At 34.0% G+C, this 16,394-nt stretch overlaps 2 pseudogenes; one reads left to right on the forward strand and one right to left on the reverse strand.

Moving 5' to 3' along the window:
• The first annotated feature begins 7,357 nt into the window (after nucleotides 1-7,357).
• On the forward strand, nucleotides 7,358-11,736 carry LOC120172931 (annotated as a pseudogene).
• Nucleotides 11,737-12,089: 353 nt separating this feature from the next.
• Nucleotides 12,090-14,079, reverse strand: LOC120172948 (annotated as a pseudogene).
• Between the last annotated feature and the right edge of the window lie 2,315 nt (nucleotides 14,080-16,394).

Consider the following 16,394-nt stretch of genomic DNA (forward strand, 5'->3'; position numbering starts at 1 on the left):
AGTTGGTTATGACATAGGAGACTAGGACATACTAGCATGAGTGTTTTACAATGACTAATTCAAAGAGATTTAGTAAGAGGGTTACCAAAGAATTTAATAAATATAAAATCTCTGATGCTTGTCTAAAGGAAAACATCAAAGAGTTTCCTTTAAGTCCATTAATGATGTATCAACTAGTAGAGTATTACAATTGATCCATATAGATCTTTTTGGGCTAATTAGGACTGTTAGCTTGGGCGTAAAACAATATTGCTTTGTATTAGTAGATGACTATTCTAGATATACTTGGGTTCTATTTTTAAGTACTAAAGATGAAGCATTAGAAAAATTCATCACGTTTACAAAAGTAATCCAAAACGAAAAAGGTTACTCCATAACTAGTGTTAGGAGTGATCATGGTACTGAATTTGAAAATCTTGGATTTACTAATTTTTGTAATTTTAATGGTATTAGCCATAATTTTTCAGCACCTAGAACCCCTCAACAAAATGGGTTGTTGAGAGGAAAAATCGAACTGTAGAAGAAATGGTTAGAACCATGCTTTGTGAAAACAATTTGCCAAAATATTTTTGGGCGGAAGCCACAAATACCGCTTGTTATGTTATTAATCGAGTAATGATTATGTCAATTTTAAAGAAAACTCCATATGAATTTTTCAAAAATAAAAAGTCTAACATTAGTTATTTTCATCCTTTTGGATGTAAATGTTTTGTTTTAAACAACGGTAAAGAAAATATTGGCAAATTTGATACTAAAAGTGATGAAGGAATTTTTCTGGGTTATTCCTTAAATTCTAAAACTTATCGGGTTTAATAAAAGAACTTTAGTGGTAGAAGAATCTATTCATGTTGATTTCGATGATAATCCACTTCCGAGGAAGGATTCTTGTGTGAATGATGATGTAGGCATTGTAAACACAAATGATGTTAGACATGGCGTTGGAGAACCATCATCAAAGGAAGAAACAAAAAATGAGGAAACTCATGATTTTCGAGAATCCAACCATTGAAGAAAGGGAAGTCTCTTACCCAGAGAATACAACTATGTTAAGGATGGTGAAATAATAGGTGGTCCATCCAAAGGGGTAACAACTCAATCTTCTCTTAGAAATATATGTAATTATGTTGCATTTATTTCATGCATAGAGCCTAAGAATATTAAAGAAGCTTTAAATAATGAACATTGGATTATGGCTATGCAAGAAGAGTTAAATCAATTTGAGAGAAGTAAAGTATGGGCATTAGTTGAAAGGCCTAGTAATAAATCTACTGTAGGTACTATATGGGTATCTAGGAATAAGCTAGATGAAAGTGGTAATATAGTGAGGAACAAGGCTAGACTTGTTTCTCAAGGCTATACTCAAGAATAGGGCATAGACTATGATGAAACATACGCTCCCATAGCTAGCATGGAAGCAATTAGAATGTTATTAGCATTTGCATGTTTTAGTGAAATTAAATTATATCAGATGGGTGTTAAAAGTGCATTTTTAAATGGTTTTATAAAAGAAGAAGTGTATGTGGAACAACCTCCTGGTTTTGAAGATTTAAAATTTCCAGATCATGTTTTTAAATTGAAAAAGTACTTTATGGATTAAAACAAGCTCCTAGAGCTTGGTATGAAATTGTCAAATTTTTTAATTGAAAAAGGTTTTTCAAAAGGGAATGTTTACACTACATTTTTTTAAAGCATAAAGGTAAAGATTTATTAGTACTTCAAATTTATGTTAATGATATAATATTTGGTTCTACTAATGATATTTTTTGCCAAGAATTTTCTAAGATGATACAGAGTGAATTAGAGATGAGCATGATGGGGGAGCTCTTATTTTTCTTGGGAGTCCAAATCAAGCAAAGAAAAGATGGCATCTTCATCAATCAAGCAAAATACGTCAAGGATATGCTCAAGAAATTTGGATTGGAAAATGGGAAACCTCATGCCACTCCAATGATCTCATCAACAAAGCTTGACAAAGATGAAAGAGGTAAATGTGTGGATGTTAAATTATACAGGTCAATGATTGGTTCTTTGCTTTATCTAACCGCAAGTAGACCGTACATTATGTTTAGTGTTTGCTTATGTGCTAGATTTCAATCATGCCCTAAGGAATCACATTTACTAACTGTTAAGAGAATCTTTAGATACCTTAAGGACACTCCTAGTTTAGGACTTTGGTATCCTAGAGACTCTAGCTTTAGCTTGCATGCCTTCTCTGATGCAGATTATGGAGTATGCAAAATAGATAGGAAAAATACCTCTGGTACTTGTCAATTCCTAGGAAATATGTTGATTTCATGGTTTTCAAAGAAACAAAATTATGTTGCATTATCTACCATTGAAGCGGAATACATTTCAGCTGGTAGTTGTTGTGCACAAGTTTTATGGATTAAACAACAACTTTTAGATTATGGAACTGAAGTAGGTACCATACCTATCAAGTGTGACAATACTAGTGCTATTTTTCTCTCTAAAAATCTCATCCAACACTCTAGAACTAAGCACATTGAAATTAGACATTATTTCATTAGAGATCATGTCGCTAAAGAAGATGTAGTTCTAGAATTTGTTGATACTTTGCATCAATTAGAAAATATTTTTACAAAACATTTAGATAAAGAAAGATTTTGGACACTTGGGAGAGAATTAGGTTTAACTGACCTATCTTCACTTAGTGTTTAAAATAATTTTAGCATTTTTTTGGAATGAAAAATGCTTATAAAAATAACACTTTTGATTGCATTCTTTGCTAATAGTTAGGGGGAGTTTATGATCTTTAGTGAAAATTAATTATATGTTCAAATAATGTTTAAGGATAGATTTGATTGATTGAACATTGTTAATTTTTGATCTATGAGTTGCCAATACCACTAGAGCTGATTAATTTAGCATTTTGAATGATTAAAAAATGGATTTTTGACATTTTTGTGCAACATGCATCGATACACTAGAAAGTGTACCGATGCATCTCTTGAATGTGCATCGATACACCATGAAGGTGCACCGATGCATTTCTTGAATGTGCACCGATGCACTCTGCTATGGATCAATACACTTGTCGGGTTTTAGGCTTAAATCCCTAAAATTTCTTATTTTCTTAAAACTCCTAAACTCCCAAACACTCTACCTTCGTCCCCTCTCTCACCCTCTACTCTCAAAATTGCTCCAAAACTAACAAATCAAGTCGGAATTAGTTCGTTTTTCAACTTTTGATCCTGCTAATATCATTAAATACGTGCAAACAACATCTCATTCTCACAAAATCTAAAATTTTCAAGGTAATATTTCAAAAACCCCTGTTTTATTGATTTTTGAACTTAGAACTAGTTTTGATTAGTTCTAGGTTGAACTAAGTATTGAGCATTGATTGTTTAATGTTAAGAGACTAGATTTTACAATCAATTTGATCAAAAACACACAATTTTTCAAAATTTTTGAATTTTCGAAATTTAAAAAAATTATTTCGAAAATCATTGATTTAATTTTTTAAATTTGATGTTTTTGATTTAATTATGTTGTTTTGAAAATTACATATTATTATTGAAACATTGTTTTCAAAAATAATTTTCAAACATTGCCCATTAGGATTCGGTTTAGAGAACCTTGAATATTGCATACTCAATTGAGTTTTGGGATTGATTATATTGCATACATATGTTTTAAATTGCAGGTATCTATTCTATTCCGATTTCTTGAACCATGTCTAATCCTAAACACCCTAGGTCATCATCGAGTTGTTCGAGTCAAAACTTACCTCTCATTCCTCCTCCACCTCAAAATCCAAACCCAAACGAACCCGAAATAACCATTCTTAATTCTTGCTTCAACCAACCTGGTCGTCGTCGATAAGAACTTTATCATAGGTTTGTTAATTCTTTCCAATCATACAAAATCCGGGAAGAACGTATTCCCTCTATTCAAGCAATGGCCGACATGAACTTCAAATATCTTCCTATCCTCCGTTCCTGGAAGTTTGATAAAATGTGTCAAATTCAGCCAATTGTTTATCACCAATTAGTCCGCATTTTCTACTCCAATGTGGTCTGTGTCCAAAACGAACGTCAAACCGAAACTGTAGGAATTCGATCCTATCTCTTAGGTGAATTCATTTATATCGACTCAGACACAATCGCTAATGCCTTTGGTTTAGACAATGACGGTCTTAATAATGAAAGAGATATTGTGGCTACACGCTATAAATCTAAGGATAGTGTAATTACCTTAAGAACTCATCACGAGTGATTCCTTCACTTGATGATCTCTTGGTGGTTTGGACCATCCGGAGGTAGTTACTCCTCTCTTAGGGTCATAGATTTATGGTGGATACATTATATCCAACATAACAAGAAAATAAATATGTCACATATTATTTTTGGTGAGCTAGTAGATACCGTAAACGTTTTCCCATCCAAAAATGTAGAAACTTTAGTTTACGGCTGTCTCCTCAGTAATCTATTTATCAAACTCGGGCTTAAGGTTTCGGTTGATATTCCCATCCCTCTCCAGAACTAAATAAATCTAACATCCTTAAAAAACCAGGATGGAAAAAGGAAGGTGAGCAATGGGTTCGAACCTCTGAGAAAACACCGGAAGCTAGCTCTTCACAAGCTCCTCCGGCACCGGCAGCGAACGATGATCCAGAGCTTCAACAACTTATGCAAGATATCGACGATATTGACGATGAAGCACCCGAGAACGAGCTGACACACAAGATAGTCAATGCCTCCATACTTTACCTCTTTCATGGAGACATTGGATATGAGGTTTGCATCATTAGAATCCCACTTGGCTGCTATGGGGACTCAACATTTGGAGAATCAACAAGAGATTCGAGCTACCCGCAAAGCAATGAATAATCAATCCAATGCAATAGATGATAGACTCGATGTGCTTACACCATATGTGGCTAATATATGGGCACATATATCTCCTTCCGATCCTCCTACGGATGCTTGAACTTGCCTGCTTTGTTTTCTTGGATCGAACTTAGGACTTATTGTTAAAACATTTTAAATGTTTTTGGATTGATATGTTTGAATGTTTGAATTTGTTTTGAATGTTGATGTTTAACTTGAATACTTGGTTTGGTTGAATTTTTAATTTGAACTTATTGTTTATTAATTTTTGCATCATTTACATCATTTAGAATATGATCAATTTACCATTACACATTGTTCATGAATATTGAATTATGGAACTAATGGCTAACCTTTCTCTTGATTGTGATCTTAGCAGATTAAGCTATATTTATTTAAATTTATAAATATCAATTGGCTAAGTTTTTAAAAACCTTGTTTAAAAACGTTTTAGAGTCTTTTTGATTTAACAAAAAGGGGAGAATATAGTAATAGGGAGTAATTTTGAGTAATTTCAAAAATGATTTTCCAAGAAAATCTTAAAATTACTCAAATGTTTTGTTATATCAAAAAGGGGGAGATTGTTGAAAATATTTTGATGTTTCGATATAAAAATTAAGTGTTATTGAATTTTAAGATTTTATAAACATTTTTAAAGAATATTCGATTAAATTATTTGAATATCACAAATATTACTCCAAATTTTTCTAAGGTCAATTTCAATCCTTACTAAAGTGTAAAATTGTGTTTTAAACTTAAAATATTTTTGAAACAATTTTTACAAAGTATTTTGAACCTTAATCGAGCCAAAAATTAATTTTCCAAAGGGATGTACCGATGCACTGCATGATGCATCGATGCACACCCTATTTTGAATGCATTTTGTGTACCAATGCACAGTCATGCCTCGATGCACTCTTGAATTTATTGAAACATCGAATGCATTTTATGTACCGATGCACAGACCATGCATCGATGCACTCATGGCTCTTTTGAAACATCGAATCTAATTAGTGTACCGATGCACCCCTAGTGTACCGATGCACTAAGACTTATAACGGTCAAAATATTTGAATTTTACACACATGTACCGATGCACCTTGAGTATGCATCGATGCACACACGCTCCCAACTGTTTTATTTAATTGTTTTCACACAATAACGTCTCTATTGACTTCACCAATGATCCTCAACGTTCAGAAGTGATTCAAGGTGTATTTAAACAAGCTTAGGAGCCATTGATTAACAACAATTAAGAAGATAAGCTAGAGAATCAAAGAGAAAGCATCAAACCTCAAGTTTGAGCATTTCAAGCCAAATTTTCATTCAATATTCATTTTTCTTTCAAGAACACTTATTGTGCTCAATTGTATTCATTTTTTAGTGTTATTTCTTTGTTCTAGAATTGTGCAAACATCTTATCTTGTGAGGTTTTTCTGTAAGTTTGTAAATTTGTGTATTTCTCTTTGGGAGAGAGTGTTCTCAAGAATTTGGGATATAATTCTTGAGGGAGTTGTAAGGTTACTCTTTGTCCTCAAAAGAAAGAACAAATTAGTGAATTTGTTGGAAAATCCTTAGTGTGGATAGTTAAGGTAGTGGACGTAAACTTTGGTTGAGAAAGTCGAACCACTCTAAATCGTTGTGCAATTATTTTCTATTTTCTGCAAAAGCTTCCACCAAAATTTTAATTGCCAATTCACCCCCCTCTTGGCTATTTCGTCGATCGATTAACGCAACACCTTACCTAGGCTCCTCAGCTTTGTGCTCAGGGTAAGTCTTTAATGCAGGTCCTTATGCTATGTGTATAAGGCCCTTACCGGGTGTACAAGTGGGTGTATAGTTCTGGAGAGCCTACACATTTTGGTGATCGGATGGGGGGTAGTGTTCATATTTTTAAAACATGTTTGATAAACTGATTTTACTGAAGTATTTTATCTGTATGTTTTTATACACCGTAAGGAGTACATTGGGCTTTTTAGCTCATTATGTAAATTTTAACATTTTCAGATAGTAACATATCGTAGGCTAACATATTTGGCATCAGGAGGACCGACTACTCCTATTTTTTATCACTGTATATCTCTATATACCTTTTTGTTACAATTTGGTGACACTTGTTTTTGTTTCCGTCTTGATATATATGTACTACCAGTATTTTGCTATGTATATGTTTTATACGGTTTTTCTAATACATGTATATATTGATATATAGACGTTTATCGTATGAACTTTTCTTATGACTAATTTCATATTATGTTGTATATGGATTTGAACGTTATTTTAAATATGAAAAGAAATTTTTGAATAAGATATGTAACCGCCTAGATTTAGGCATAACGTTCAGACCGATTCTAGAGTTACATAATTTTTTTTTCAAGAACACTACCTAAACTCGACATTCTAAATTAATACAAATATAATCTTCTCAACTATATATATATATATATATAATCATAATCTAAACCCTACCTCTCTGAGTCATAGCTACCTAACCTTCATCATCAATGGCCAACCATGAGGCGGCCGCAAAAGTTGACAGGATAAGCGATTTGCCTGATGAGATTCTCAGCCATATTTTTTCTTTTCTTGAATCTCATCAACCCATAAGATTAATCTCTTTATCGTCAAGATATCGATACTTACGGAGGTCAGTCCCCACCATTGATTCTTGGGACAATCATCATTCAAAGCGTAGTTTCGAAAAACTCATTGGAAACGCCTTGAAGTACCATCAAAACTTGGCAATCCTCCAGAAGTTTCGTCTGTGGTGTATCAGTTTTCTATGCAAGGAATCTCTGATTTCTAACTGTATCGATTCTTCTACAGCAGCAAGTTGTTCTAATCTTCAAGTATTGGATATTTATCTAGCCGAAGGGTATCTTGTTGATTTATCTCCTACTATCTTTTCATGACGAAAACTTACGAGTATAATATTGTCCGGCAGTATCATTATCGACGAAATCCGGACCGGCACTCGTGTGTTATTCCCGTGCCTTAAGACCCTCCGACTTAAATGATTCCATCATCGGCAGTAACACGTTGAACAAGCTCCGGCTGTCCTCGGTTCGAATCATTTAACATCGAACGTTGCTATATTCTATCAGACATATCCACACCCACAGCTATGGTCAAGAAACTACACATAAAATACCAACTTAAACCTAGTAGGATACATGAAGATGGTGATTTAAATCAAGTATTATCCTTGTCTTCTGCAAGCATTGTTGATGTTAGAAGAACCCATGAATACAGTTCTCAAGCCACCTTTGATCTTTTGAACTCAATCTCTAGTATAGTAAAGCAGATGACCTATTCACCAACAAGGTAAGTCTCATAAATTTGATTTAACGTTTTCATCTAAATTTGCAGAGCTTAACTTAATGTATGGTGTTGCAGAATGAAATTTACAACAGTAATTATGTGAATGGACTGGTATTTTGGCCAAATTTGACGCATCTTGAGGTTAAAGCGAGAATGTATTTGTATGACCCTCAAGCTTTGTCACTCTTATTGACACATTCACCTAATTTGATCTCTTTGGTTCTCGAAAAGGTACGTCCACGAATACAAATCTTGGTACTCTATATTTGTTAATATTATACATAGATTCTACTCGAGTCGAGTTGAATTTATAATATTTTACTGTTTCATACAACAAGCTTGACACGGTTAAAATCGGTGGGTTTGATGGAAGGAGAGATGGGAATTGCGTAATATTTCTTGAAGAATGCATTGGTTTTGAAGAAGTTGATGACAAAAAGAAAATAAATGAAGAAACAGAGGCAATGATTGTGAAAGAATCAAGAGTTTCTGCTCAATGTAAAATTGAATTTTATAAATTTAGGATGTAAAATTGAATATATATTAAAACCCTTTTTTTATTTTCTTAACTTTTCTATGCATAGTTTCTAAATAAACTAGTAGAGTAAAAGAAAAATGAAGTTCAACTTAACGGACGGGCTAACGGGGTATACCTTCGGTCGACGGACGATCAATCCAAACGGTAGATTATGAGAGAATAGCGAGTCGACCAACATAGTCCAATTTTAAGCCCATCGAACGGTTGATGACGAAGATTGAATGATGAAGAAGTTGAAAAATCCATCGTCGATTTGGGGACCATGAGACATTTTTCAATGAAACGGAGGCTAGAATCACGTTCAGGAGTCAAAAAGATGGGAGCTGAAAAGTTTGAGTTGAAAATTAAGGGTCTCAATTATAAAAATAAAAAGTAGGATTACAAAAATTAGATGTTTCAATTATAAAGATGAGACCTAAGTGGTTGCTTAAGATGCATCCGTAATAACCAATCCTGATAAAAAAAATTGAAATTTTTTGAGAGAGGATCATCCGTATCCGCCTTTATCAATCGAATATAACGTCGACTTTTTCTGACAAGCTGTAAGATGAAGATATAAACAGGATTAAACGTTAATTATATGAAATAATAGTGGTCGACATAAATAAATAGAAATGGCTTCAAAAAGAATCTAATCATACGCTCAGATTCAACCCGAGTAGCCTAAGATAAAAGAACAAACAAGCAAAAGGAAATCGACATTATTTAGCTCACATCTCATCACAAAACAAAGCCATCATTAATGCCCCTTCAAACCACCAAATTTTCTTGTTGACTTGAAATCACAAACACAATGCCTGGATTGTCATTCACTGCTTTAATATGGCCATTGATGAACGTTTACATAGTTGGTTTTAACAAGCACTTTGTTCTTAGCTTTCTTGTTTTCATTGGAAAAATGCAATGCCTTGTTGAAAACACCTGTTTAGTTCATCGTTATAATAAAGATGATTTTGATTGTCATTTAAGCAAAATAATAATGGTGGATACCATCACCATATATTATCACGTGGTTTTTGTTTTAAAATGCTGCGTCATTCAAATTAGTTTGGTAGGTGGTTCTAATCAAAGGGATATGCCGCATATAATTAACTTGCATAAATTAAAACAAGTTGGATCAGTAGAAAAATGGGTATGCCTATAGAAGGTGAAAAGTGTCATTATTTTATTGACGGGTCAATTTTATTAAATTATTTCAAATTAAAATAAGGTTCAAATTAATAGTACTTTTAAATATTGAGAATTTATTGAATTGTTTTAAGTTATGACTAAATTGATAGAAAGTATAAATTTTAGATATTAAAATTATCATATTATATCATGTCACTTTATCATCTTCGTTTACTTGATAGTCAAAATAAACTGTAAGTGATCAAAACAGAAAGAAAATGATACTTTAGGTGTGATCAAAAGATACTATTGGATGATCAAAATATAAATACATGAATAGATGAGGTACCAAACAGATAGTCGTGTTTTTATAGGGAAAAAACATTAATGAGAATAAAATTATGGAATTAAAAGTAGAATAGAAAATAGAGGGATTGGAACTATAGTCAAACCATAATTTATTTGAGGCATAATATCAAAATTAGCCCCTCAACATTTATTAAAATGATCATTTTGTCCCATATTCTATTTTTAAGAGTATTTTGGCCCCCCCAACATTTCATTTCAGGCAAAAGGCCCTAACAATGGTGAGAAGCAGTTGCGCCATGAGAAGCATTATAGGTACGTTACCTCACATGATGTAGCATTCTGGTCACGAAGCTTCTTCCAGGATATGGAAAGGACATGGAAAGATCATTTCAGAAGACGTTGTTGGGGGATCGGTTTGAGCTTTGGATTCAGAGTGGTAGCCCTCGATCCCAACTTCAGAAAGTTGTCTACTGATCACATTGTATCTGTACATCTAAGGTCCAAAAACAGGGCTATACTATTGGACTATGATGGAACGGTTATGCCCGAGGTTATCTCGATTGTAAATGCGCTCTCTAATGATACCAGGAATACAGTCTTTGTTGTAAGTGGAAGAGGAAGAGAAAGTTTAAGCAAGTGGTTTTCTCCGTGTAAGAAACTGGGAATTGCAGCTGAACATGGTTATTTCATGAGGTATACAGTTTTGTTTTTCCTTTTTTTTCCGCCTTTGTTCCGGTTTAGTGCTTCTTCAATATGTGGACTTACTTTGAAGTTGTTGATATTCCAGGTGGCCTGCTAATGACAACTGGGAAATTTGTGGGCAGAATAGTGAATTCGGGTGGAAGCAAATAGCCGATGTTATGAAATTGTATACAGAGGCCACTGATGGCTCCAATATTGAAACGAAAGAGAGTGTCTTGGTCTGGCACCATCGAGACGCTGACCTGGGTTTCGGATCTAGTCAGGCGAAGGAGATGTTAGACCATCTCGAGAGTGTATTAGCAAATGAACCTGTGTCTGTGAAAAGTGGCCAGTATATTGTTGAAGTGAAACCACAGGTATTTTACCTCGGTTTTGATTTTCCAGTTTTCGAATTGTTGCAAACTGATTTAATCCATTTCTTATTCTAATGATTATGAATGCATTAGTAGGTGATCTAATGCATTGCCATCGTTGTTTATACAAATGCATGATATTGAATCAACCGTTTACTGTTTCTTTATGGAGTCAGTAAAGGTGTGGTTGCCGAAAAGATCTTCACAACCATGACCGAGAGGGGAAAGCAGGCTGCTTTTGTTCTCTGCCTAGGCGACGACAGATCCGATGAGATGTTTGAGATCATCAGTAGCGCAATTTCCAGCGGTGTTCTCTCCCCAAACACATCTGTTTTTGCCTGCACGCTGGCCAGAAACCTAGCAAAGCCAAGTATTACTTGGGTGACCCGGCGGAGGTCATAAACATGCTCGATGCTTTGGCAGAAGCCTCAGACCATGATTCTTTATCAGATACCGGATCAGAAGGCTCCATTTGAAACATACTCCATCACTTCAACATTGAATTCAGGACCTGTTATCCGTTTTGGCCAGTCAGGAAGAATGCCATGGTTGACCTATTGAAAACAACATTCTTTGTGTAACCTTCTGTCGTGCAGGCATCGATGAGGAAGAATGCCATGGTTTGATTCATGGAGACGAGACAGGGAACTGAGAGAGAAAAAACCATGGAAAAACTGCTTACCATCACATGCATGAGCTTTGTTACTAAGAGTCTCCTTTGTGCAGTGACTAACATGAGGTTAACATAGAGGATGTGTATATTGAATTGCAGTACAGCCAATAAGTATATCATTGATTTCACATGTACATACATGCATGCACATGTATGTAAGACATATGTGAATGTTCATGCATCATGTAAAAGGCAAACTTGTGTTTTAAATTACGTTATGCCAATGCAACTTGCAAATCTCGTCTTTGATTTCTTTTAGACAAGTTGATCATTTACAAAAACTGCATTCCACTACTAGTACTACTACTATATTCTTTTTCCTATTGTATAAATATATTATAAACCTAATTTAAAAATACCAAGGAAAAAAAAGACCGCTGTCCTTGTCCCCCTTAAGGCCAAAACCTACCTGCTCCTCCCCTATCTCCTCGGGCAGTGGGTCCACATGCTGTCGCCGCCGCTCACAGACCATATTTCACGCGCCACTTCACGCTCCGCTTGTCTTCTCCGTAACATGGAAGATAACTGCAGTTCTCAAGTGGGAACTGAAGTTAAACCCACTTGAGAACAGCACTTACCTCCCTCCGGGCGGCGCTTGTACCAGTCTGAGCGTGTATGACATTATCTCGTCATTTTCCTTAATGACAAAGTTACTATGCTTTTAAACTCACCGGAGTTATCACCGGAGACAAGTACACTTGGCTTTGTATCACGGTTTTACCGATCTTGAAGCCCGGAACCACCGTGAAACAAACTCTAAAATCAACGATTTCGTTGCTGCTGATATTTTCGTCGAAAAAGAGTGATTCTTCACTCACATTTTCCATATAAACGTCGGAGAATCTACAACCCTTCACCTGAAAGACTGAAACTTGTTCACTCATCGAAAACCCCAAGCAACGTAGTAGCCAAAATCGCTTTCCCATCTCTGCATAAGCTGTGAAAAAAGCCGTATCCGGAAACCCGCCACTGATAACAAGCTTCCTCTGGTTCAAGTTCCCAAAAAACGAACACTCCATTCTAGGATGAACAAGCTTGAGGTACTTGGCTATGGCGAACTTAGAAAAACAAGAATCTGGGTTTTGAACTAGAAAACGTTTCGATGAACTGTTTTCAAGCTCTTGAATTCATTAAAATATTGCTCCTTTGTGAGCCATAAATCATGAGAAACGAAGCCTTCTAACATTGTTTTACACACAAAAGACTCAAAGACAAAGCATCGATGGCTTTGTTTTGCCAGAATGGTACCAGGCTCGATGCTTTTAGCAGCTGCATCAACATCCCATTTTGCTAACTCCATCTCCTTCATCATCAACCTCACGAAACTACGAACAGATTTCATCGTGAAGTGCAGAACTTGCACGAAATCACTTGTATTCAACGTTGTGAACTTGATGTTATCGAACATTGAAAGAAGCCCACTTTCGTTTAGTTTCTTCTCCATGGACTTGTTTAAAAAGGTGCGATCTTTGAGCTGTTTATGGTGTAAAGCAATGACAGCAACTTTTCTTTCGATATCAGATTCAAGCTTCTTGATTCTGATCTCGTAAGTGCGCATCAAGCTTTGTTGTTCTTGGATCTCGGCGAGCATCACAGAGACTTGAGGTGAAACATCAAGCTCCTGCTTAAAAAACTTGTGCTTCAGCTCTGAAAGAACTTTGAGTTGTTCCACGACGGCTTCATCGGCCGCTTGAATGGCGTCGCTGTTGTAAGGGTGTTGAGCCATTTGTAGCTCGGCGTAAGCAGCTTTGATGGAAGTGACACTGGCGAAAACCATGGCCACCAGAGCTTCCAAGGCAGCAGCTCTTCGGTTAACATCGGAGCCGCCGTGGGAGCCATTTCCAATCCCATTGCTTGAAGCGATTTTTGTGGCGGTTCTCAGGTTGACGACCCTTTGGAAAGTTCTTACTACTTTGCTCTTATGGCTGCCATTGTTGAAAGCTGGTTTGGGTTGGATTGTTTCCATTGTTGAGCTTGAGCATAAAAAAGAACAGAAGAACAAAAGTGAAGATGGAATGAACAAATTTGACTAAAAGATTGGTGGGGTTTGAAAAACATGAAAAAAGTGGGATTTAAAAGGCGGGAAATGAAGAAAAAGATGAACAACAGCATGGTAGGGCCATGGATTTCTCTTTGTTTTAAGCCTAAAATGGTGAATGGAGGAGTTGCATTAACATTATCATGTTTTCTTTGGAACTACAAAAGTGTATAGCTTGTTCAATCCTAATCCTTTTTTCTCTTTCTGATCTATATGATGGTAAGTACAAAGGTTTGTCGTCTAACTATCATTATCATATTTAACGTTATAATTTTAATTTTATTTTGATCACTCATATTAAATAATTAATAATGATATTGAGGTGATATTTTTATTTTTTATTGTTGGTATGGTAAACTTATGATAATTCATTAGCATCCTATTTAGTTTTTTAAGGGCATATGATTAAAAAGAACTAAAATATAAATTTAGGTATGATTTTAAAAAGTAATAATAATTAAGTGATCAAAACAGAAATTAAATTATAGGAGATGACCAAATATGTAATATATACTAAAATTAATATTGAGATTTGTTAATTGCACTCAAGAAATATATTTTGCAATGGAAAGGAGAGTAGAAGTGGGGTCAAGTTGCAAGAAAGATTCAGAAATTGTTGACTGCAGCAAACAACGACCATCTCTAGGAACTACCACTCTATATTTTATTTTTTTTATTTTGGTACATATGATTTTAAGGACACTTGAATCAATTTGAAAAAAAAACATAAAATAAATTAAATGTGTAATTAATTAATTAGATTGTACTGTCATGGAAGTCGGTGGTGTGGACTGGGGGAAGTATCTTTTAGTAGGAAAATGGAGGCATGATTCAGAGTTCAGTCACTGACAATTTGTCATTTTTGCCACAGCTCCATGTGCAATTCTTTGTTTAATTTTTATTTCGTAAATTTCTTAATAAAATTTATTCTCCTGAAGCGGAAGAAAAACATAACAAAAAATACTATTAAAAATAATATAATTTAAGATTAAAAAAATAGAAGAAACATAATAAAAAATATTATAAAAAAATATAACATTTTAGGTTCACATTGAACGAAATTGTTAAATTCATCATATAATATTTTTATTATAATTTAAATTATTAAAAAGTATATTTTTATTTATGAATAATAAAAAATATAATATTTTAAATTTAATCAAAAAAATATTATAAAACTATAATATTTCAAGTTTAACCTAACCTAAAATATTACACTTTTTTATAATATTTTCAATTATATTTATTTATATCATTTTTTATTTTAAATTAGATTAAATTATATTATTCTTCACTAAATTATATTTTCTTTTTTTATTTTAATTATTTTACTTCAATTTTTTTAATTTATTTACTAAACTTTTGAATTGTTCTTATTTTGATCCCTCTAAATTATTTTATTATTATTTCTATATGATATGATATTTTTTATTATTTTATATAAAATTAAAAAAGGTGATTATATGTCACGACTAGTCACCATCAATCGTCATAGATGATGATCATTCAATCTCAAATTTTATGAATCATTTCATTTCAATACTTTGAGTACGAATCTAACTTCTATTTTGTTGACACTTATACTAAGATGCACAAATTAAAAATTAAAAGTAAAAAAATTGAAATATTATTAATTTAATGAAATAATCATAATAAAGAGTATAATTCAATAACGAATGTGTAATTTACCCTTTAAATTATTAGATTATAACGCATAACTACTACCCATATTGAAGTGACAATGCAGGATCTTAATTTGAGGAATTAGGCTTCCACGCCTGCCATTCATTAAGGTGGCGTTTGGTTCATTTGAATTTCTTAAAATTAAGGGGAATTGAAATCTAATTTCATCACCTTCTCATGTTTAGTTCAAGTTTTCAAATGAGAAATTGGAATCAAATTCCATCAAGGGAGGGAAAGTAAATTTCATCCATAACATAATATAATTGAAATCCTTTGGAGGAGGGAATGTGAAATTTGACCATAATACCCTCATCAGTCTTTTGGTATTCGGGTCGGATGTTTTTTAAAAACAAATTCGGGTTCAGGTCGGGTTTTTTAAAGTTTGATATTCGGGTCGGGTTTTTGTAAGTGTGATATTCGGGTCGGGTCGAATTTTTTCAAAAAAATTCTGGATCGGGTTCAGGTCGGGGTTTTTTAAGTTTGATATTCGGGTCGAGTTGGGTCGATTTTTTTAAGTGTGATATTCGGGTCGGGTTCGAGTTTAGGGTGAAAAATACCCGACCTAACCTGAAAAAATATATATAATTTTACCTTATATATTTAGGAACAATTACAATAATACCCCTCTATATATAATTTTTTTCAATTAAGTAACTGTTTTTATTGAATAAAAATATTTTTTTATTATTTCGGGTCAGGTCGGGTCGGGTGAAACTTTATTTTGGTCGGGTCGGGTCTCGGGTGGAGGTTCCCTTGTTCTCGAGTCAGGTCAGGAAGACCAAAAACCCGACCTAACTTGACACATGGCCATCCT

Source organism: Hibiscus syriacus, unplaced genomic scaffold, assembly GCF_006381635.1.
Source record: "Hibiscus syriacus cultivar Baekdansim isolate YM2019G1 unplaced genomic scaffold, ASM638163v2 tig00111917_pilon, whole genome shotgun sequence".
Classification (NCBI taxonomy): domain Eukaryota; kingdom Viridiplantae; phylum Streptophyta; class Magnoliopsida; order Malvales; family Malvaceae; genus Hibiscus; species Hibiscus syriacus.